At 49.4% G+C, this 21,468-nt stretch overlaps 1 protein-coding gene and 1 long non-coding RNA gene across 11 annotated transcripts in view; one reads left to right on the plus strand and one right to left on the minus strand.

The window, feature by feature from the left end:
* Window positions 1–5,287: 5,287 nt before the first annotated feature.
* On the minus strand, window positions 5,288–7,366 carry LOC123612317 (uncharacterized). 2 transcript variants are annotated; one of them, XR_012504845.1, is made up of 4 exons: window positions 7,222–7,366; window positions 6,467–6,579; window positions 6,071–6,151; window positions 5,288–5,596 (listed from the first exon to the last, which is right to left on the minus strand). It is a non-coding gene; the product is annotated as an uncharacterized LOC123612317 (long non-coding RNA). The 2 variants fall into 2 exon arrangements; XR_006719541.2 differs by lacking the exon at window positions 7,222–7,366 and having other exon boundaries at window positions 6,467–6,772.
* A 46-nt stretch (window positions 7,367–7,412) lies between these two features.
* Window positions 7,413–21,468, plus strand: part of BCORL1 (BCL6 corepressor like 1) — a 59,635-nt gene continuing 45,579 nt past the window's right edge. For 2 of the 9 annotated variants that reach the window (XM_010968421.3, XM_045505473.2), the window contains exons 1-2: window positions 8,105–8,273; window positions 8,834–8,913. The gene's annotated coding sequence lies outside the window, so the exon portion shown is untranslated. Of the gene's footprint in view, window positions 7,550–8,103; window positions 8,274–8,833; window positions 8,914–9,188; window positions 10,046–14,359; window positions 20,580–21,468 lie in introns of those variants that run through there. The other 7 variants (XM_074359797.1, XM_045505474.2, XM_074359798.1 and 4 more) reach the window with 7 other exon arrangements.

Below are 21,468 nucleotides of genomic sequence, written 5' to 3' on the forward strand. Positions count from 1 at the left end.
CTCTCTCTCTTTCTTTTTCTCCACACCCTTGAAAAGTCAGGAGAAAAATCATGTGATCAGCATTGTGTTGGAATAGCATTCTCACCTCGGGTTCTGTCAAAGCAGATGCTTTGGGCCTGGAAGGGCTCTCTGGTAAGTCCAGCTTAAGCTGTGACCTTTTTGGGGAGCAGTTAAAGGATTGTTTTATTGGTCCCCAGGACACGGCCATGTGCTTCCTTGGTGGGGAAACTCTAGTTAGTTAACCAGAACATTCAAGCAGAATGACTTCTTGAATTTTGGAATTTTCCAATTTACTGAAGACTAACCTCCAACTCCTTCCTTGTTTAGCTCCTTGGTATGGAAAACCTTTTGTATATGCATGAGCCCACTTTCTAGATTGTCAGTACAGTTTACTGAGCAACTCAGTGGAACCTCTTTGTTGACTGGGTGTCTTACAGGGACTTGCAATCAGTGGATCCCAAAGAGGGGTCCCCGAATCCATAAAAGCTTGTGAGAGGATCTATGAATTATGTTAGTATTTCATGAAGTCTACTGAAGTGTAGCAGTATGAGGCTGCAGAGGTCAACTACAAGGTCACATGTTTTTGGCTTTGGATGGAATTAAATGATCTCAGTGTGGCTGTCTTGGGCTGATCAGAAGTTCTGGCCCAGTTTTATACATATTTGATCCATTATTAAATGGCAAATTATTACTTGAAAATATGTCCTGATATATCCTGTTTAAGTAGATAAATATTTTGAATACAGAGAGTTAAGAACACCGACTCTGGCATCAGACTGCCTGGATTCATATCCCGACTTCAAAACTTCTTAGTTGGGAATGGATAAACAAATTATGGTACATCCATGCAATGGAATATTATTCGGCCATAAAAAGTAATGAAAATACATGCTACAATGCAGAGGAACCTCAAAAACATGATGCTAAGTGAGAGAATCCAGAAACAAAAAAGCCACATATTATATGATTTCACTTAAATGAAGTATTCTGAATAGGTAAATCCATAGAAACAGAAAGCAGATAGGAGGTTTCCAGAGGCTAGGGGGAGGGTGAAAGGGGAGCAACTGCTTAACAGGTATGGAGTTTCATTTTGGGCTGATGAGAATGTTTTGGAACTAGGTAGAGGTGGTGGTTGCACAACGTTGGGAATGTACTAAACGCCAGTGAATTGTACACTTTAAAATTGTCAACTTATGTTATGTGAATTTGACCATAAGTTAAAAAAACTTATGGAGGGGAGGGTATAGCTCAGTGGTAGAGTGTGTGCTTAGCATGCACGAGGTCTTGGGTTCAATCCCTAGTACCTCCATTAAAAACAAACAAACAGACAGACAAACAAACCTAATTACCTCCTCCCTTAAAAGAAAAAAAACATACCCCAAACAAAAAAAATCTTACTAGCTGGGTAACTTTGGGCAAATCACTGACCCTGAATGCACTCTAATTTCTTCATCTGTAAAAGGGGAAAATAATACTATTTACCTTATGACGTTGTTAGGAGTATTAAATGAGTAACTATTTGTAAAATCCTTAGAACAGTGTCTGGCCCACAGTAAGTGTCATACAACTGTGTGTTAAAAATGGGGTCCCTGAGGGGAAAGAAATAATAAAGCCCTTGGTAGTGAAAAGTTTGGGGACCCCTGGTGAAGATGGAAATAGAAAAAGTGCTTAACGTCTTTCAAAGCGTCGTGCAAGAATCCTGTGGTTCCGATTGATTTCCTGGTAGCGATTGTTGGAAGTTCAGAGTATGAGGCACCACCCCAGACCTATTCATTAAGACCCTGGGTGGGAGGGTGCCTTGGAATCTGAACTTTGACAAGCTTCTCCTCCACCCTACCCCCAAGTGATTCTTGTGTAGATTAAATTTGAGAAATTTTAGCGTGAGCATTTAAACTGAGTATGTACTGAAGGCAGAACATGGCTTCCTGGATTTTTAAAAAATCTAAATCTCAGGTCTCAACTTGTTTTTTTAATCATCTTGTGACTTTCTTCCCAAAATGGACAATTCTTCCTCTGGAGCCCCTTGAAGCTTAATGAGCAAGAACAGACACACAAGAATACATATAAACACAGGCCCGAAATAAGCATGGTATCTTTACCAAGTTATCTATAGCAGCCAAACCATGTGCTTTAGTCTGTTCATGTCAGAAGTGCTATGCTGGGCTGTGTGGAGGACACAGTAAAACATGGCCCTTGCCCTCTGGATACTTACAAATTCTAAGAGAAAAGATGGCTACTGAAAAGGCTGGGGCGTCCTGGGAGTGGTTGATTTGAGAAGTGTGGTGTGGGGGACAGGGGTTGGGAGACCATAGGGTGGGTGGGACCGGAAGAGGCCCATGTCCTCCACTGAACATCTACTGTCAAACAATCTCAGAGTATTCATGGTGTGCTTTCTCCTGAAACGCTACCAGGTATGGTGGCAGATGCACCTTCTATAACAAGGTGCCCGCCCTCAGATGGGGAGGTAGAACTAAGGCACAGAGCACAGAAAGGGACTAAGTGCTAAGCAGTACTTACCTATGGGGCCAAGAGTTCAGAGGCAAAAACATTCAGAGAAAGCTTTGTGGAGGTGGGGCTTGAAGGATTCAGCACCTCCATTCTGTGCGAGCATCCCTAAGCCTGCACAGAATCACCACCACAGCCAGAGGACTGCACCGCCCCAGGAACTGGAATTTGGTGAGTATGCACTGAATGTGGGCCACTGGACTGAGTGCTATTCTCAATCTTCTTTACCTTCTTTAGAGGAAGAGGTAATAGTTTGGCTGGCTGAAAGATCTTGCAAAATTTTATTCCATTCTCCTCTTCAAAAATACACCTCTCTTTTCCTTTATGTTCAGGTTGTGGCTTTTATTCCCAGGCTTGAATTAAGCATGTGCTCCCAAGTTCTGAACTCTTTAAAAATGCCTCATGTTAAAAAAAATCTACTATGGGGTGTCCACTAGGGGCCAGGCACTGTTCTGAGTGCTTAACATACAAGAACTCATTTGATCCTGGAAACATTTTCAGGAGGTATTTATTAGGCTCCATTTTATAAATGAGGAAACTGAAGTTCAGAGAGAAGTCAAGTGTCCAAGTAATATCGCTAGGAAGGGGCAGAGCCAGGATTCAAACCACGTCTGTCTAACTTCAGAAACTGTGTGTGAAACTAGTAAATGGGAAGACAAAGACTAAAAGGGATCAAGATTGAAAGCTGAGTCTTTAATAACTGGCAAGAAGGGAAGCTAGTTCTGGTTCTCAGTTTCCCCACTATAAAATAAGGAGGTTGGATTAGATCATCCATTCATTCATTCACTTAACAAACATTTGTAGAGGGCCTCTGCTGTGCCAGGGTGGGGGATGTTCGGAGGAGTGGAAGGAGGCTGTGATACACAGATGAGAAATACTGGGTTCCTTCATCCAAGGAAGGGAAAATTTGGTTGGAGAGATAGATAGGCAGAGCGTAGAAGAGCTAAATAAAGGGGCAAGCTCAGTACTGTGGTGGTACTGCTAAGGAGGGAGTAGGGGTCAGGGATGATGGCAGGAAAGAGCGGCTTGAGTAATGGTTGAGTGGGATTTTAATAAGCCGAGAAGGACATAGAAAAAGTAGAGGGAACAGTCAAGAAAGTGCTCATCTTGTCCAGGGAATGGCAAGAGGGCGGATTTGGTGAGAACAGAGGCTTTGTGAGGGACATGGAAGGAAAGGTGGCTGGTACCAGATCACGGAGGGCCCTGAAAGCTACATGAAGGCTTGTGGACTTGATTGCGTTGGCAGTGGGCATCCACAGCCAGTTTTACAGGAGGGCAGATGATTTCTTAGAGTTCCTTCCACCTCTCACACTGTGTGTTTGATTAAGAACCTTGTTAAGTGCCGAGAAGTCTTAGGGAAGGGGGGAGGCTTGACTTGGAGAGGCCTCTGGGGTGATTTTAGCCCCCTTCCTCATTTCCACCCCCCTTTGGCTATAAAATCCAGAAAGGCTGTTGGTTGTTTACAGAGTTAAGTTTAACCAGACATACTGTCTCCCCATCTAGACCTGGGGCTCTGAGAGGGCAGAGACCAGGCCTTCCTCAGCTGCAGAGAGCCGCTGGAATGCATCTCCAAGAAGCAACCTGCTGCAATAGGGTTTGTGCATTTGAGATTTACGCGAGTAGGGGCAATGAATTTTCCCCTGTGGCCCCTCCCAGAGCATAAAGCGAAACACTTGTGAGCACATAGTGTCTGTAACTCGTGGTCAACCTTACTGATCTAGTACCAGCCCCACTCTTTTCCTACGTTTGCAAAGCTCTTTTCGTACCCTGATCTCCCCTGGTCTGCTTTCATCTGGGGTGATTTAGAATGAGCCCTCTGGCAGTCCTGAGGCCCTGAGCTCCAAACCTGACTTCACCTTCAACTAGCTGGGGTGCAGGGGATGAAGGGACAACCCAAAGCTGCTTCATTCCGACACTCTAAAGATGTAAACCACTGGGATTTCGTTGTTGTCATAGGGCTCGGCTGTTTTACTGGAGAGACAAGGCCTGTGATTGCAGAACAAAGCAAAGAATTGAAGCAATTACCCTGCGAATTTAGCCAGGGGTTGGTTTGGGGCCTAAATTACCCTGCCCCTCCCCATACCCTGTTTTGTCTGCTAAACTTCAGGAGGGCAGGGCCTAGGCCAGTGTCACCCCTAGGTCTCTGTGCTACATCTAGGGAGGCTGGTGATGCCAATGCTGATAATAATAACTTGCATAAGTCTAGTAGTTTACAGTGCACAAAATTCTTTCTCATCCACTATCTCATTTGATGCTCAGGGGTGTCCCTCTGAGGGAGGTAGGATAGATACATTGATTTCCATAGTTTAGAGCTGGAGGAAGACCCAAAACACAGTACCTGGCCTCAGGCTGGCACTACTTAAATGTTAGGGCTTGTCTGAGGTCCCACTGCTAGCTATGGACACAACAAGACTAGGATTCTGGTTCTTAGAACTCTCCAAATAATCCGCTTTCCGTTATACCAAGATGCCTCTCTGAGTCCAGCTGTTATTGATGGGAGAAACAATTAGAAAAAAATCTGCCTAAAAAGGAATTTTTTGGCATGAAATGGAGGCACTATACCATATTAAAAAGAGCTCTGGATGTGGAGACAGGACTAGAGTTGAGACCCAGCTCAGGAACTGAAGCCACGTGACCTTGAGCAAGTCACTCACAGCCACTCATGGACTCAGTTTCTTCAATTACAAAATCAAGAGTTGTAGTGAGAAACAAATGAAATAACACAAGTGAAAGGACTTTGTAAACTCTGATGTTGTACAAAGGTAAGGTATTATTATGATGATGTTGTGGTTCTAGCCTCAAATAAAATTATCATTAATATCTACATTCTTTACAAGGTTTCCCACAGCTCTCCTCACCCTGCTCCTTGGTTTCCCATCATCTCCTGTAGGGCAGGAAGTGTGGCCCCCAACAGGAAAGGGCTCAGAAAAGCTAGAGCTTCAGCCAGGAAATAACCATCTTGCCCCAACCTTCATTTCGTCAGATAAATGATGCAGCCAAATGGTGAGACACAGACGAGTGGGAACGGAGGTGTCCAGAATCCGTTTCAGCCTCAAACCAAGGAGCAAAGTAGCCCTAAGGCCCCGAAAGCCTTAAGAGACATGGAGATTTAGTAATTACCAGATTAATTAAAATCAGCGAAGACAGCCAACTTAAATCAATGCAGAATTGGTAGGGCCTGCATCATCAGACCCAATAGAGGCAATTTCCCCCTTTAATAATGCATTTTGAATTCATACGTTGATTAGCTTAAAGAAATCATTTCCAAATTTTCACTTTCCCTTGGCGTAACTTCAGCCAAACACTTTTTAAGATGTGTGTGAGGGGTGCGTGGCAGGGTGGGAGTGGTCAAGGAAAACAGCTAGTGAAGAGGTTCCCAAAGCAAAGTAAAATGGCAAGCCGTATGTCCACACTGCTGGCAATAGATTTTGAGGTTGGTGAGGACAAGCAAGAGGGGTCATAGAACACCAGGCCTCAGACAACAGCAAAGCCATTGCAGCCTGAGTGGCTTGCTCTCCTCCACAATACTCACACACATTCTTCAAACCAGGTGAGGGAGACATACCTGGTAAGTCTCAACTGCCATCTCTAAAGTCCTTCCAAAGGAGAGAAGACACCCCATAGCTTCTAGATGGAACCTCTGGGCCTAGGACAAAGGAGGGGGGCGGGGAGGAGGAGGAGGAAGACATTAATCCTGCAGGGCTTCCTTCTAGTCCAAATCACCCTCTGGCTTCCTTAGTATTAATAAATATTAATAAATAATATCAATATATCTGCACATAAAGATTTTTTTTCCAAATTCCTGCTATTCATTTCACATTCCGTTTACAAAGCCCTGCACCCTCCAGGAACTGCTGGGCACCTCCCCTAATACCCTCTAGGTTGAGGCGATGTTTCTGAAGTCCCCACCACAGATTCAGGGTTGGAGCTGCTAAGAAACACCCTAAGACTGAAAGCAAACCTGCCGGCAGCTTCAGCTCCACCGCAAGCTGCTCTCCTCCTCAGAGTTAATGTAAAGTCATCCGAGTTCCACTGTGGACCCAGGCTTCTCAGCCCTTCAGTCCCGGGGATAGCCTGGGATGTAAACACATACAAGGATTTATTCCTTTGGCCAGGCGAGGAGTCGTTAGGGTAAAGGGTAAGGGTCGAGGGGTTCAGTTTGGTGGCTGCGGAACCCAGGGAAAGCAGGCAGAAGCTGAGTCCTCTTCAAGCCAGGTTTTTGGCCCGAGTCGTGCAGGCTTCCCCCTTTACAGACCTTTCGTCCCTCTCCTTCCTCCCTCCGCCTCTCGCTCATGCCCCCCCCCCCCAACTCCTGCCAGATGCCTCCGCGCCCAGGCCGGGGGCTGCCCTTTGAGGTCTGCCCAGGGGGTCTACAGACCGGGAGGTTGCCACGAAGGGTTGGCCCCCAGGGTGGGCCCCCCAGAGACGCGAAGCGAGGCAGCGAGCCCCGGCATTTTCCCTTCCCCAGCACCTGTCCCACTTCGGCGCCGGGGCTGGGGCTGCGCCCGCGGTTAGCCTGGGTGCCTGAGCGCTGGAGCCACGCACCGAGGTCGCCTGGGTTAGGGAAGTGGGGGGCCGGGGGAGGGGCGGGGCGTCTGGCGGGGGCGCCCCCCCCCCGGCATGCAAGACCCTACCCCCCCACCCCGCCATACACTGAGGCTAAACGGAGAGAGAGAGTCACACATAAAGCTCAAGCGAAAACGCTCGCTCTCCGACCCCGAGCGGCGTTGCTCGCCCCCCCTCCTTCCTGGAGCCAGGGACTGGCCGGGGAAGGTGGCTCCGTTCTTCCCCCGTGGCCAGTGCGGGGTCTGCGGCTGCCCGGCGAGGTTCCGGCTTCCCCGGGGCTGGCAGGGGGAGCCCCGAGAACTGCAGGCCCGCCCCCCCTTCCTCCTCCTCCTTCCCCTCCTCCCCCACGTGTCCTCCCGGAGCCCAGCGGCCTGATCCCAGCACCCCCCGCCACCTCCCTCCTCCTCCCGCTTCGCCCGCTTCCCCGGCAGCGTGGAGAAGAGCAAAGTTGCGACAGCGGCCGAGGGGCTCTGCCCAGGTGAAGGGGGCGCCGTGGGTGGGGGGGAGACGGCGCGGCCCTGCGGCGGGGGCGGAGGGAAGATAAAGAAACTTGCTTTCGGCGGCCCCCACCCCATGCGGGTTCGGATTTTGCGTGGACCGAGCCCTCGTGGCGAGACGCGGCAACGCCGCCGGGACCGAGACCGGCACCGGGACCCGGACCCGGACCGCGCGCCTGGGTCGGCTCGGCGGGCGCAGGCAGCGGGCCAGGCCGGCACCCAAGCAAGGGCGGGGTGGGTGGCCGTACACCGGACCGAACCGGGGACTCCGGTGGCCTGCACGCGGGCCGAACCCGGACCGGGCCGAGTTGGGTGGCGAAGTAGGACGTGGATTCGGGGGCGGGGCGCGGCGGGAGGTGGAAACGAGGCCCGGCCGGACTGGCCTGGGCGTGGGGGCGGGGGGCGAGTTCGGGGCACTTGCTGGGCTCGGGACCGAGCGGTAGGGCGGGGCGGCGCTAGGGGTTGGGCCGGACCCGCGGGGAGAGGGCGAGGGGAGGGGGAACCGGGGGTGGAGTAGGGGCGTGGAGTTGCGAGCGGGGTCTGGCCTCGGCCGGGGGCGAAGGTAGATCCGCGGGGCCGCCAGCGGAGGGAGGGAGGCCCGCGGCAGCGCGGCGGCGGCGAAGGCCAGCTTCCGCGGAGTTTGTGCCCGGGCTTCCCGGGCTCCAGCCGCCTCAACGCGCACAAATGGGGCTAGGGGATTGACTGGTAAGCAACTACGAGCGTTAGACGGTGTTCGGCGGCGATTCCGGGAAAAGCAAGGAGAGACACCGTCTGCAATTATGCCGCCCCCCCCACCTCTTTAGCATCTGGATTCTGCTCTCAAGGGGCCGCGGACCCTCCCCGTCACAACCCTTTCACCCTCCAGCACTCCCACTGCCTCCCCCCCTCTTCCTCAGCCATCTGACTCTCCTAGGGGTGTGTGTTTGGGGGTGGACGACGACGGGGGGATGTATACTTTTCCTCTCGCGGCAGCAGCCTAGTTCATATCTTATTCCTACATGTAGCGTCGCTTCGAGTCGCATGGACATTGGGATTTAGATAATCTACCCCCCAACTAACCCCCTTCCCAAGCGATTTGATGGCTTTTAAGGAAAGCGATGAATCCCTGGATTTCCACGCCAGGGATGAGGTTTGAGGATTGGGCTTCACCCCTCAGCTCACTTCCACCACCAACCCCTCTTTCCTAGTGAGCCATTTCCACGGGGATCCGAACTTGATGGGGGGGGGGGACGGGAGTATTAATGTGCTTCTCTGTCTCTACACAGGGTCGGTGTGGCCGAGGACGGCTAGTCTCAGAGGGAAAGTAGCCACCAGTCCAACCTGGGTCGCCCCCACTATTACTTCGGTGAGGGGGGCAACGCTAAGAAGGGGATACTGGTGGGTAAGGGCCCAGTATAAGGGAGGGGGCTGGGTAGTCGCCCCCGAGGGACTCCGTTTCTTGGCAGGGAGGTAGACGACGCGAGCCCCGGCTTCAGGGGAGGGGTTCCGGGGAGGGAGATGGGGGTGGCGACGAAGGGGGGGCGGGAAGAAGGGGGGAGTCACGCCCTGCCAGCAAGGGGAGCCTCCCTCAGGCCCCTGGGAGAAGGGGACTGAATGCGTCTGCTCTGTGCTGCCAGGCAGAGGAGATCTGGGGTCTCCGGATTTGCACACTGGATCCAGCACCGGTGGCCTGAGAAAGTCAGGTCGGGGCATAAGGTGGAAAGCGTTAGAAGAAAGAGAGAAACCCCTGGCCGTGGTGCACTGATCTTTTCCCTTCCTCAACCTCTCCCTTCGTGGGGCGTACGGCGCGGGGGGGGGGGCGTAGGGCTCTTGCAACCCCTCGGATTGAGCGCCTCCGCCTCTCCTGGGAGTCTAGCTTTTTGCCCGGCTTGCTGCAGCCACCGCTGCCTCCCTCTCCGGAATCCTCTCGGTCCTCGCAGCGATCCCCTCCTCCTCCCCTCCCCTCCCAGTGTCACCGGGGCTGCTTGGCTCTGCCCCCTTCGCCGCCGCTTGCTCCCTGCTTTCGTCCCTCCCTCTCTTGCTCGCTCCCTCCCTTCGCCTCCTCCTCCCCATTCCTCCCCCCCCCGGTAGGCGGCATTCTGGGAGTTGTAGTCCCTCGGAACCGGGGCTGGCGCCGCCCGCGGACCCGACCGGACTCCACTTCCCGTCGAGCCCTGCGACCGGCACCCACTCCACCAGGCTTCGCTCGCACACACAGACACACACACACCGCTCTCCCCCTCACTCTTTCGCTCGCCGCGGCTGCTGCCAGTGTGTGGCTCTGTCTCTCCTCCGCTTTGCTGAGCCCTCCCTTCTTCCTCTCAGTTCCTAGAGTCCGACCGCCGCCGCCGCGGAGAGAGAGGAGAAGGAGGTCGGTGGCGATAAGGGGCGGAGGGGGCATCAGATCGGGGCAGTATTAGTCTCGTGGTGGCTCAGAGGGGGTAAGAGGGAGTCCGGGTGGCGGCCTGAGCCTCCCCGCGGAGCCGACTCGGGAACAGGTGCGTCTTTTTTTCCTCTCCCCCAACCCCTCCACCCCTTTTGACTCCCCGGCTTTCTCGTATCCCCCACCCGCTTCTTTCTGTCTCAAGCCTTTCCCCAACCCTGTCTCTTCTTCGCCCCGCGGCCGCTTGGCTTGCCCCCCGGGGGCGCCGTCCTCTTCGTGTCCCCGGACGTAGCGCTCCCTGGAGCTCGCTCTGTCCTCGCCCCTCCCTTCGGGACAGCTCCCCTCCACTTCCCACCTTCGTACCCCATCCCTGCCCTACCCTACCCCCTCCTCACCCCTTCTTCCTTAGCCAGGTGAGACTTGTTCGCCACCATCCGAGAGTCTTCTTCCCGGCTGGGCGGGGGTCTCCATGGAAACGGGGGTCGGGTTGATCCTGGGGGGGAAACCATTGGAATTACCCCACTCCTCGGAAAGGGAGGTGGAGGCTGCGGTCTTGCTAACTACCTGGCCCCAACCCCCAGATCTAAGGATCCGACGATCCGAAGGGAGGCTGGCCAGCAGGGCAGGGCGAGAAAGGGCTTGTTTTTTTGGTGGGGGGTGCTGTCCGTGATGAAGTCTTGAAGAGACCAGGAGAAAATACCCTCCAACCTCAGAGGGGAGGTGCGACGGGTGCTTTTCAGAGCTGCTTTCTCCCTGGTGTTAGGGTGCGGGAACCGTAGGGTAAGGGGTACCCCTAGGTGGCGGCGGGGCCTGGGTTCGGGAGTGGGAGTGCTGTGATGGGGGCAGGGGCAATTATCCGAGTCCCTGGAAAAAAGGCGGGGGATGACTTCGGAGCGCCCTGGCTCCGCTGCCCTGGCTTTAGGGGCGGGGGCCGTTCGGCCAGGCGCGGCGGGGAAGGGGCTTAAATTGAAGGAGGATGAGATCGGGGGCAATTCATACTAGCCCCGGCAAGCCATGGGGGAGATACAGCGTGCAAGCTCTCCACCCGCTTCGCGCCAGGCCTGGAGGCAAGGGGTCTGAGAGCGAAGCCGAAGGCTGCAAGGAGGGAGGCTCCGGTTACGGGGCCGGGTTTCGGGATCAGGGGCAATCCCCCCAGCCCTTGAGAAGGAAGGAGAGGGATAGCTGCGAACCCCAGGGCTCCCCCACCCTAGGTCTTAAGGGGCATGAGGAACGGACAGCAGGCCCTGCGGAGCTGGATTCGAACGGATCGCGGCTGGGGAGTGGGGGGGCTTTAGTGGTGGGCTTCGGGGGGAGCAGTCCGGCGGCGGGGCGGGCGGGCGGGGCGTGGGGCTCTGGCGGGCGGCGGGGCGGGGCCGGGGCGGCGCTGCTGCCGCCGCCGCCGCCGCCGCTGCCGCCGCCGCTGCTGCTCCTGCTGGGGCCGCCGCAGCCGTTGCCGCTGCCGCCGCCGCCGCTTCTGGGCGGGGAACGGAGGCCAAAGAGAGTCCCGTGCCGGGGCAGAGGGCGCCGTCTGCGCGCGGTGGGGAGGGGGCCGTCCTGGGGGCGGGGGCAGGCGGGGGGTGGAGCCCCCGACGGGGGGCGGTACGAGCCGGGACGACGACGACGAGGAGCCCCGGGGGCCGGGTGCATGGAGGACGAGGTGCTGGGAGGAGGAAGCGGGGGGGTGGGTCCCGCGACGGGCCTCGTGGGCTTGGCTCCTCGAGGTTCTGCTTCGGGACAGAGCCCTGCGGGGGTGCCCAGAGGCCCGGGAAAGGACCGGGAGGTGAAGTGGACGGTGGAGGGGGCCCTCCTCGCTGGGGTCCCACTGAGAGGAAGGCTGGGCCAGAGGGACGTCCGGGGCAAGGCTGGGAGGAGCCGGCCGCACCTCAGCTGGGGATTTCGCGTTAGGGAGGTGCGGGAGATTGTCGTAGGGAACGACGTGGTCGAGGGGAAAGGCGGGAGGGGAGCACACTGCAGACCCAGGAGGCCAGTGGGGTTACCCTTCTATTCCCCCTCCCCCTCCCCCCAGTGGAAGCACTGTTTTTGTTTTATTGTTTTGAAATTTCTAATGTTGGCTGTACGACGTGGTGATACTTAATCTTTATGTCTCCTAGAGTAGACAGTAAGGACAGGCGTCCCTAGGTGAGGACGCCTCTAGCCCAGGGTTTAGGGGCTCTTTATGCGTGTGTGGGAAGGGGCCCACTAACTTCTGCGACAGCTGAATACTCTCAAGGCAGTTTGGAGGCGGTCCCCGTGGCACAGAGGTGGAGTACAATTGCAAAAATTTTTGGTGAGACTTCTGGGGGTGCAACTTTGCATTACCCCCATTAGCCCATGGTTCTTTCAACTTAGAAGGCTATTTCTCAAAGTCACGCTGCTGAAACGTTTTGGGGGGAAATGGATGGGGGATGCACTTGGGGTTGGGAGTGGATTAAGTTGATAATAGAATTCCAAGGTTGGAAGAGACTTTAAAGGTCATCTAGTTCTCTGTTTACCTGTCCTGTCCTCAAATTTTGGGAGAGAGGGAATTTATTTTGGGAGAGGTGGTAGGCAGCACTATGGAGCAGAGTTTAGGGGTAGTTAAATTGGATGGTGATGTCACCATGTAGTACTGAAGAGGACAGCATGTAGGAAAGAAATCTGGAGGATTCCACTGGGGATTAAATGGGTTAACCTAATCACAAGAATCATCCAGAGGCTCCAAATAGAAGTAAAATGTGGGGGGAGGAGCCTGTAAAATTTTGATGGAGAAGCAAAGTTAGTAGGAAAGATTGGGGGAGCCAGGAAGAGCAGGAGGCTTGGTGGCACAAGTTAAGAGAATCTAAAGGCTGATAGAGTTGAGGAGGGGCATGGCCATCTTGACTAAGCTATGTGAATATAGCTAGGCAGACTCATCCTTTGATATGGCATCTGAGGCAACTGCCCTTGGGGTGTATGTAGGGGACAAGAGACACAGGCTATGGGGCACGGAGCCTTACTCAAATTGACATTAAGAGGGCTGACCCTGTTTCTAGCTTTGCAGCAAAGGTAGGTAGGTTTTCTGGCTCTGAGAAGTCACTGCTAGAGAAAGAGGAGGGTACTTCTGATGTCTAGGTTGAGGAGGACCAGTTCTTTAAGCCACAAGGAAGAGATGCAAGTTGTTGGGATAGGGCAGAGGAAAGCTAAGTCCCTGGTAAGCTCTGCTGTTGAAGTCTGGATTGGACAGAATGGAGGGGAGTTCCAGAAGAAATGGTGGCTGTACCAAGGGCACTTGTAGTTCTGGCTATTTTGATTCACCAAGAGAGGACAGGAAAGGGAGGAGGGTCTCTTTCTTTCTCAGTGTAGACTTTCTTGGGAAGCTAAAGGGTTTCTTCAGAGGTCTCTTTGCTTTATTTGTGCTACAGTTCACTACATAGGAAAAAAAAGTTTAATATAGGTGGCAGAGTATCTCAGCATGATAAATCTGGATTATGAGGTTTAGGGAGGGGCTTCTTTTGGGGGAACAGAATTATGGGAGAAAAGGACTTGAATACTAGAAAGAAAGAAGGCAAAAAGAGAAGCCAGAAGAGGGTTGGTTGGGCAGTGAAGAGGGAAGAAAGATGATAATCACTGGTCCCACTTTAGGGCCAACTAAGGGAAAAGTGGAACCTTGAAATCTCCAGGATAATGTTTTCCAAAATAAAATTTGAAGAACCTTTAAGGCTCTTTACGCTTTCATGCTAGAATCAGTAAGTTTTGGGCAAGAGAAAAGGACGATCTTGGGTAAAAATAGGGTTGGGGAGCAACTGATATGTAGGAAGAAATAGAAATATATTTACCCATAAAGAAATAGGGAGTTTAGAGATAGTGTACAGCCTGAAAAATGCAGAATAGAGAAAGAAGTTAGGATAACGAGCCAAAGGAGGGGAAAGTGTTTACTCAGGTGTCATCTGGAGCTGGTGTGGAGAAGGTGAAAACTTGCCTTTGATAGCCGCTGCTCCAAGAAGGCCCAGGAAGTAGAGGTTAGCTGGGATCCAGGGCTTGCAAGTCTAAGCATTAATTAGAAAATCTAGACTAAAGTAAGGATACTGAATAGGGGAAGGAATTCACCCTCCTAAATAGAATGGCCTTGAAAGAAGGAGCAAGTGGGAACACACCAGTTTTTCCAGTCTGCAAGTGGGAGGAATCCTAGATATAGGGAGGTGAATGATGGAAATTCCAGAATGAATCAGGATAAAGAATAGTGACCTGAGAGCCTTGGGCCAGAATTGGTGGGTTGGGTGGGGGCATGGAGGAGAGGTGCAAATAAGGGGTTGGACATCTGGAGTGGCTCACTGATTCTAGGCTGAGCTAAGTTTGAGATGGAATAGAAGGGCCACAGAGGATAGGGAGCTGTTTTCCAGGGTCAACTGGCATCTGAGATTGAGAGGGGAGGGGTTCGTGGTTGAGTTGGGTGGGAAAGTGAACACTAGAGTGGAACAGAGAAAGTGCTGGGGAAAGTGGAGATTATTGAGATGAAGTAGACGGGAAAAGGGAGAAGCCACTAATGATTCCATGAAGGGGGAAGAAAGGCCCTAGACCTTGAGTTTTCAGAAAGAAAGAAAATTCCTTAATGCTGGAGTTCCAGTTGGGTGTGAGTCTGCTTGCCGGGAGGTTTAGTATTAGAACTGCCAAAGAGGGAGGTAATAAGTAATCTACCTTTTGACCACTAGGATGCTAGTACAGTATTTTATATAATCTCACATACAAGGCTTTATTAATGCCAGTTCTTGAATGGTCATCCTTAAAATAATGTAGAAACTGTTCTCTAAATCATACCCATTCCCACTGTTCATAACTTAAAAGCACTCTTCTATGATGAAAACTTTCTTTGGTGAACTGAAGTTGAATTCTGGTCAAGAGTAAAATTTAACTCTGTTTTCTATCTCGATAATTCAAATATGCTGTTCTGGTTCCCTCTTTTTTTTTTTTTTTTTTAAAGCAGAAACCACTCTTTCCCCATAAAACATTAAAAAGTGGATCATTGTTTAAAAAGTGGCTGCAGGCTGCATGTCAAGGTCATATTCTCCCTGGTCAATGAATTGTGATGAATTTGAAGAGAGATGATTTATTGTTTGTAAAATGGAATCATTTTCAGCTTTATTCGTGAGAGTCTGCGAGGCAGAATACGTCTTCATTTGGTTTTAAGAAGACCTTAAGCTAAGTATCTGTGAAGAATCGAGAGTAGTGAGGGGCAGGCAAAGCTTTGTGTTTTGGGCTTCTTTGACTGTCTGCTAAGAAACAAAATTTGGTTACCTCATTGCTAAGGTATGCCTAGAAATCTTAGTGTTAGTGCCATTTAAGGGTACAGTTGAGTTTTGTTATAATGCTAGTGTCCAGGGACAAGGAGGTTTTCATTTTTCCAAGTTCTATAGAGACATGCACCACATGTGGCTCTGAGCCTGGGAATGAGTGGATGCACTCTATACCTGGATCCACGCACTGATTGGGTACCTTACTGTAACGAGGCTTTACGTTGATTGTATCATGCACAGGCTAATGTGGTCCAGTGGTTCTCAAACTTTAGCCTGCTCAGAATTACCTGGAGGCCTTTGAAGGCATACAGCCTTAGGCTACTCAGTCTTTGTTCTTCCACTTCCTAGTGGCAGGAAGTGAGTCACTTAACTTTCTTGAGCCTCAGTTTTTTCATCTCTAAAATGGAGATGATGATCCTCATCTCACAAGGCTGTAAGGATTACACAATATGATGTATATATAGCACCAGGGCCATAGCAGGTGCCCAATACATGGCATCTATTATTATATTACAATCTAGTTTTTCTTATTCAGTTGTATCCTATGACATTACCTTTTTATATTATGCTATGGAAACATGGTAGCTGAAAGCTATCGATATCTCCTGAGTGCTTCCCTTGTATCTTGATTCTCTGCTTTTTCGCCATATTCCTGTTGTATTAGTACATATTTAGCATTTATGACGTGGTAGGAAGAAGTAGCTTGGCTCATCACTGCATTATAGCGCCCACCTTTGAGGTAGAAGTGGCAGCTTCTTTTTAACAGCTGTGCTCAGTATTTCAGAGCAGGAACTGAAGGGTGTATATCCAGTTGAAACTTCAGGGGACATTTTGGTCCATGCTTTAAAAATGACCCAAACCTAGTTTACTAGGGTGACATTTTAAAAAGCTATTGCTTTCTGAAAAGGGCTGCTGTGTTTAATTATGACTGGTTGGGCTTCCCAGCTGTCTCTGACATCTGGAAGTTCTACAAGAGCTGGTAGATAGAGCCCGGGTCTGGTATGGCCCTATGATAAGGGTGTATTCATCAGCAATTGGATAGGAGAGAATAACATCGCAAGTAGCTCAGGTATCCCGAAACCAAACTTGTGGGCAGAGGAAAACGATGGACTGTAAAATATAGTCCCTCTCTGCAGCCAAAGTGGACTTTGATGCCAACAATAAGCTATGCCAATATAGGGAGAGTGTGACAGCAGGCCAATTTAAAACAGTAGATCAGTTAACAAATTAATAATTTTTGTTTGACTTTGGAAATGCATTATTATTCTCTACCTGTCCCCCTCCCCAGCAGATTTACCTTCCTATTTATATTCTGCTTAAGCAAATATTAAAATGAGTTGTTCCCCGAGCACACATCTACTGTAAGTGGCAGAAGGCAGTCCATAAGTTGGCTAGGTTTAAAAATGAGCTGTGGCTAAGCCACACTCAGATAATTGGAAATTGACTTTATTGTTTTGTCCCAGCCCAGTTTTATTTTATTTCTGCGATTGTCTTTATCGTGGAAGTAAGGAAAAGAAAAAAGACAAAGTTTATAAGAGAGCATGAGAAATAAAAGGAATCCATAGACCCAATGCTTTTTACATAGGGTTCTTGGTTTCTGTTTGCCATAGAGGGGATTTCAGTGTTTCCCTGTAGTTTAGCAAGTATTTATTGAGTACATATTGTGTGCCTTGTTTCATGCTAGACACTCTTCGGAGGGGCTACTAAAAGAAGTAGAAATATACTTTCTTCCTTGAGAAACCTATAGACTGGTAGCAGGTGGAGCCAATATTGAGAGTTTTAAATTCTGTGAGTTAATTGTGTGTGTGTGTGTGTGTGTGTACCTTTGAATGAGTAATATATATAAAAAGAGTTGAGCCCATAGTCTGGAGTGAGAGAATAGAAAAAATAGGCTGGTATGGCCTCTCCAAATATTTGTGTAAGAGGTCCAGGACACTTTTTTTTAAAGGCCACATTTTGATGAGAGGGAATCCTCTTTAGGTGAAAAATTCCATATCATGAATGAAGTATACTTGAAATGGAGACACCTAAGGACCACTGTCACAGTTTATGGCAAGGAGGACACAGAAGCCTCATAAAAGGGGTTCAAGTCTCAGATTACAATGATTCACCTTTGGAGTGTGAAAGACACAAAATAATCACATGGTCCTGCTGAAGACCAAATTGAAGAAAGCCAACTTTTTTTTTTTGGTCTAGTAGAAATGAGAAGTGCTCAAAAGATGACCCTCTTAGGGTGACATTTTGAGAGGGCTTTGCATTTTGAAAAGGACTGATTAATTTTATGATGAGTACTTAGGTTTTCTAGATATCTGTGACATGTAGAAGTTGTACAAAATCTTGTTTCTAGAGCCTAGGTCTGCTATAGAGCCATAATAAGGTGTTTTCCTTAAATGGAGTAAGTAATTTCCTTGCAGCAGGAAATGGAAGTGAGTACTTTTTGAATAATAGGAAAAAGTATCTTGGCAGTGGGGGCAAAAGTGAAAATGATCTGGTGGCAAGAAAATGTACATGAGAGATTAAAACTTGTTTTTGTCTACTTCATTGCTGGAATCAATTACCTTTGGTCCGTTTGAGTGATTTTGGGTTATTCTCAATTTTTACAGATGGCATAGTAGCTGGACATAGTGAGGTGTGTGAGATGGTTGAGAAGTAGGGGCTGAAAATGCCCTCCAAGTTCGTCCCCCTCCCCAGTTTAGGCTGTGAGCACTAGAATATAGTCATCCGGCAGTATCCGCGGGGTGTTGGTTCCAGGAAGCCTGTGGATATCAAAATGGATACCCAAATCCACCGATGCTCAAGTCCCTGATATAAAATGGCAGAGTAGAAAGAATACAGATGGCCTTCCGCATCCGCGTGCAAGTTTCATATCCCTGGATTCAGCCAACCGCGGATGTGAAACCCAGGGTTATGGAGGGCCGACTGTATATCACTCTTCAAGGGTGTTGCTGCTGTGTGATTAGATGATTCTGAATGGGTTTTGGCAGTTTTAAAACATCAAAATGACTGAATGGTTGGGATTCAGTGGTGAGGAGATTGAAAAGGGTGTGTGGTTTGGATGGAGGGGTTTGGATGGTAATGCTCACCACAAAAGCTCCAGAGAGATCACAAGCCTTGGTCACTCTTTTGAGATGAATGTCTAGCCTCCCAAGGTGACTGCTTTGGAGGTAACAGCGACGTTCATTTGAATGAGTAAGCTCTCATTGCATTTAGCAGGTAGTTAACATTCCTTTGTACCCAAGTCTCATAAATGTTTATAGGCAAGGTTTTCAAACATGGAGGTACCCAAGGAGTCTGTGAAGGTGGCTATGTTAGAGCTATGTGAAGGCAACTTCTTAGCCTTTTCAGTAAATACAGGAATGAATGTATCTGGAAACAGGATGCAATGTCCCTTATAAGACTGATCCCTGGGGGTAGAACTAGTGGAAATATTTGGATAGAAAAAAAAATAAACCCTCAAGGGAGCTAGGAAGTGCTAGACTAGATTTAGTCAGGCAAAAGGTAGGGATGAACAGTGCAAAGGGACTCTTCTTCCTTTCGGTTGCCCAGCAGATTATTTCCATTTGCTTGTGTGTGTGTGTGTGTGTGTGTGTGTGTGTGTGTGTGTGTGTGTGAGATGTGGCGGTACAGGAACCTGTTTTGCATGAAAGGAAGCAAAGTAGAGTGTCTGGGGCATGTATGTGGGACTCTTGAGTTTCAAGGAATGGTATTTGGTTAATGATAGGGAAAGATGAGGAGATATAGATACTGGGGGGAAAGCCTGAGGAGAATATTAGAATATCGTTATATGGGAAATCATTAAATTAGAACAATTTAAGTTGGAAGAACTCTCTCATTAGGGGATAAGCTTTGTGATATGTGATTAAGTAGGGAAAATAAGAATGCTAGTTCTACACGTGGAAGAAGGCAGAGGGCCAAGGAGGGTAAGATCTGTGGTTGGGGTTCCATATCTAAAGCCAGATAGTGTTATCCTTGTTGGGTATGTGTAAACGTTCCTTTTGAAAACAGTGACTTTGAGACATTTTCACATCTCTCTAAAGGTACTCTGGTGACTGGGTGGAAGTCATGGCCTTTTCACTTTCCCAAGGATCTCAATGCCAATGGTCTCTTGGATCTCCTTGAGGGTGTCTTAGATGCTGCTTTTTGCAAAGTGGGGTAATGAGGTGGCCTCTCCTTTGCTTCTGTGAAATCTGAATGCAAATACCTCTGTCTTATAGGAGCTTTCCTCAGAGTTCTGGATTTCTATTGGAGCAGTAGGTCCCAAAGTTGGTTTTCTTTACTTATTAGTCATCACTGACCCAACCCTCCTTCTTTCACTGTCTACTGGCCACGCCTATCCTCTTGAGGACATATTCAGGGCCAGGCTTCAAGATGAATATTTTCCGGCTCTTTCATTTTTTTAAAGTCATAATTGCTTCCAGGTCACAAGGCAGTGTGAACCAAAAGAGGCCTGGAGGAGGAGTACCAGATTTAGTTTATTAACTGTGGCCTTCTTAATCTTGAGTTTCTAATTTACTGTCTTGATGGTAGAGTCCAACTGGGAGTAAATGGCCAGCTTCATGCTGTTGCGTAGGGGCCCTAGTTGTGTCCCATGCGTTGCCAGCGCCAATTGCTCTGCACGTAAGGGGTCTTCGGTCACAAATGGAGCTACATGATTCTGGGGAACTTGTCCACTGGACTAACAAACACCCTCTCTGGTCTATTTCAAGGGTAAAAACTAAAAAAGTTTAACAATGCCTACCTTTGTTTAAAAGAATTGTCAGATAGATGCTCAGTTACCTCTTGTCATGTCCTTCTCCTCCTCACACGCACAACGACCGTGCTTTGGCTTGTAGTTGTTGTGAAATCTGCTTGTTTTGGCATCCTCCCTTCAAAACAAAACCAAAAAAGTCTACCTAATCTGTACAGTCTCCTTTGAGATTTTAGTGCTGGCCACCCCCTATTACCAGCTCCTCCTGGCCCTAACTTGGGCTATACTTGGATGTTCTTCCCCTTTTGAGAATGTATTTTCTCTAAACTTTTCTAAAATGTCTGTCTTCAGTGCTTCCTCACAGTGTTTCAGTTTGGCCCATGATGGTGAAATATTTCAGGTTCCCCTATTTCATTTTTTCTTTTTGCTTGTTATATGCTATGGGCGTCTCTTATGCCTTTCACACCTGCGCTTGTCTTCTAGTGTTTTTTAATTTCCTTTTGGGTTTTTTGGGGGGAAAGATTTCTACTAAATTATGGTTTTTCTTCAACTACCTGCTCGCTCTCAGCTTAGCTGCTATTTTCACCATTTTAAGGTTATTGCTCTCCTATTAGCCCATTTTCCTTTTGGTTTCCCCTGTTTTATAGTGTGCTGATGATGCCTGGCTGCCACTGTCTGCTGCCTGCTGGTTGGATTCATCTCTTCGGATCTTGGTCAGTCCTCCTACTTACATGTACATGTGCCTCCTAAATCGAGAAGTTTTATTTATTTATTTTTCAGCCATGCTGATCACTTTGGGGTGGTGGAGCATGTCTTCTCCTTTGTTCTCACCATGAGTTGGATGTGTTTTTTGAGTTTTCCCCCACAAAGTGGAAACAGCTCCCAGTGGCCCTACTGCCTTCCAGACCAGCATTTGATTCTGGGGCCATGCAGCTGTTCATTTCTTAACAATTACATGGTTGTGACATCTGGGAAAATCCTCTGAGATATTATTTCCTATCCTTGGGCCTGTGCTTCCTGGGTCACTTGGGATTACCAGGTTTCTTCCAAGTTCCTTGCAGGAACTTTGCCTTTTGCCTTTGATGTGATGGTTCCTCTCAGACAGGGGAATGATAGAGATTGAGACTTGCACACCACACCTGACTGTGGGCGCTACGAGTGAAAGCAAGCTGGTGCTCAAATGTGAACACCAGCAGCTCCTACCAAGTGTGGCGTGTCTGTAAGATTTTCCCTTTCTGCTCACCTCTCCTGAGTAGTAGTGTACAGTTGAGTGGTTATTGGTTTGATAGGACATAATAAATAACAAAACAAAACCCTAGGCCTACTGGATCAGAATCCCCAGGGCTGGGACCTATGAATCTGTATTTTGAACCAGTGCCTCAGTGATTCTGACTTGGAAATTATCGGTGTGTGTTGTCCACCTTGACTCCTCCCATCCTATGTGGGCATTGACGCCATTGGTGCCTCTTCAGAAGTTCTCTTTGCTTACTCTCGGGCTCAAGAGAACTGGTCTTGCCTTCTTGTGGAGACACTTGGCTAGGTTCTCTCCTGACTGTGCTTTCTACCCCTCCCCTCCTCTGCAAAGGCTACTGTTAATTAGCA

This window comes from Camelus bactrianus, chromosome X, assembly GCF_048773025.1.
Source record: "Camelus bactrianus isolate YW-2024 breed Bactrian camel chromosome X, ASM4877302v1, whole genome shotgun sequence".
NCBI classification, from domain to species: Eukaryota; Metazoa; Chordata; class Mammalia; order Artiodactyla; family Camelidae; genus Camelus; species Camelus bactrianus.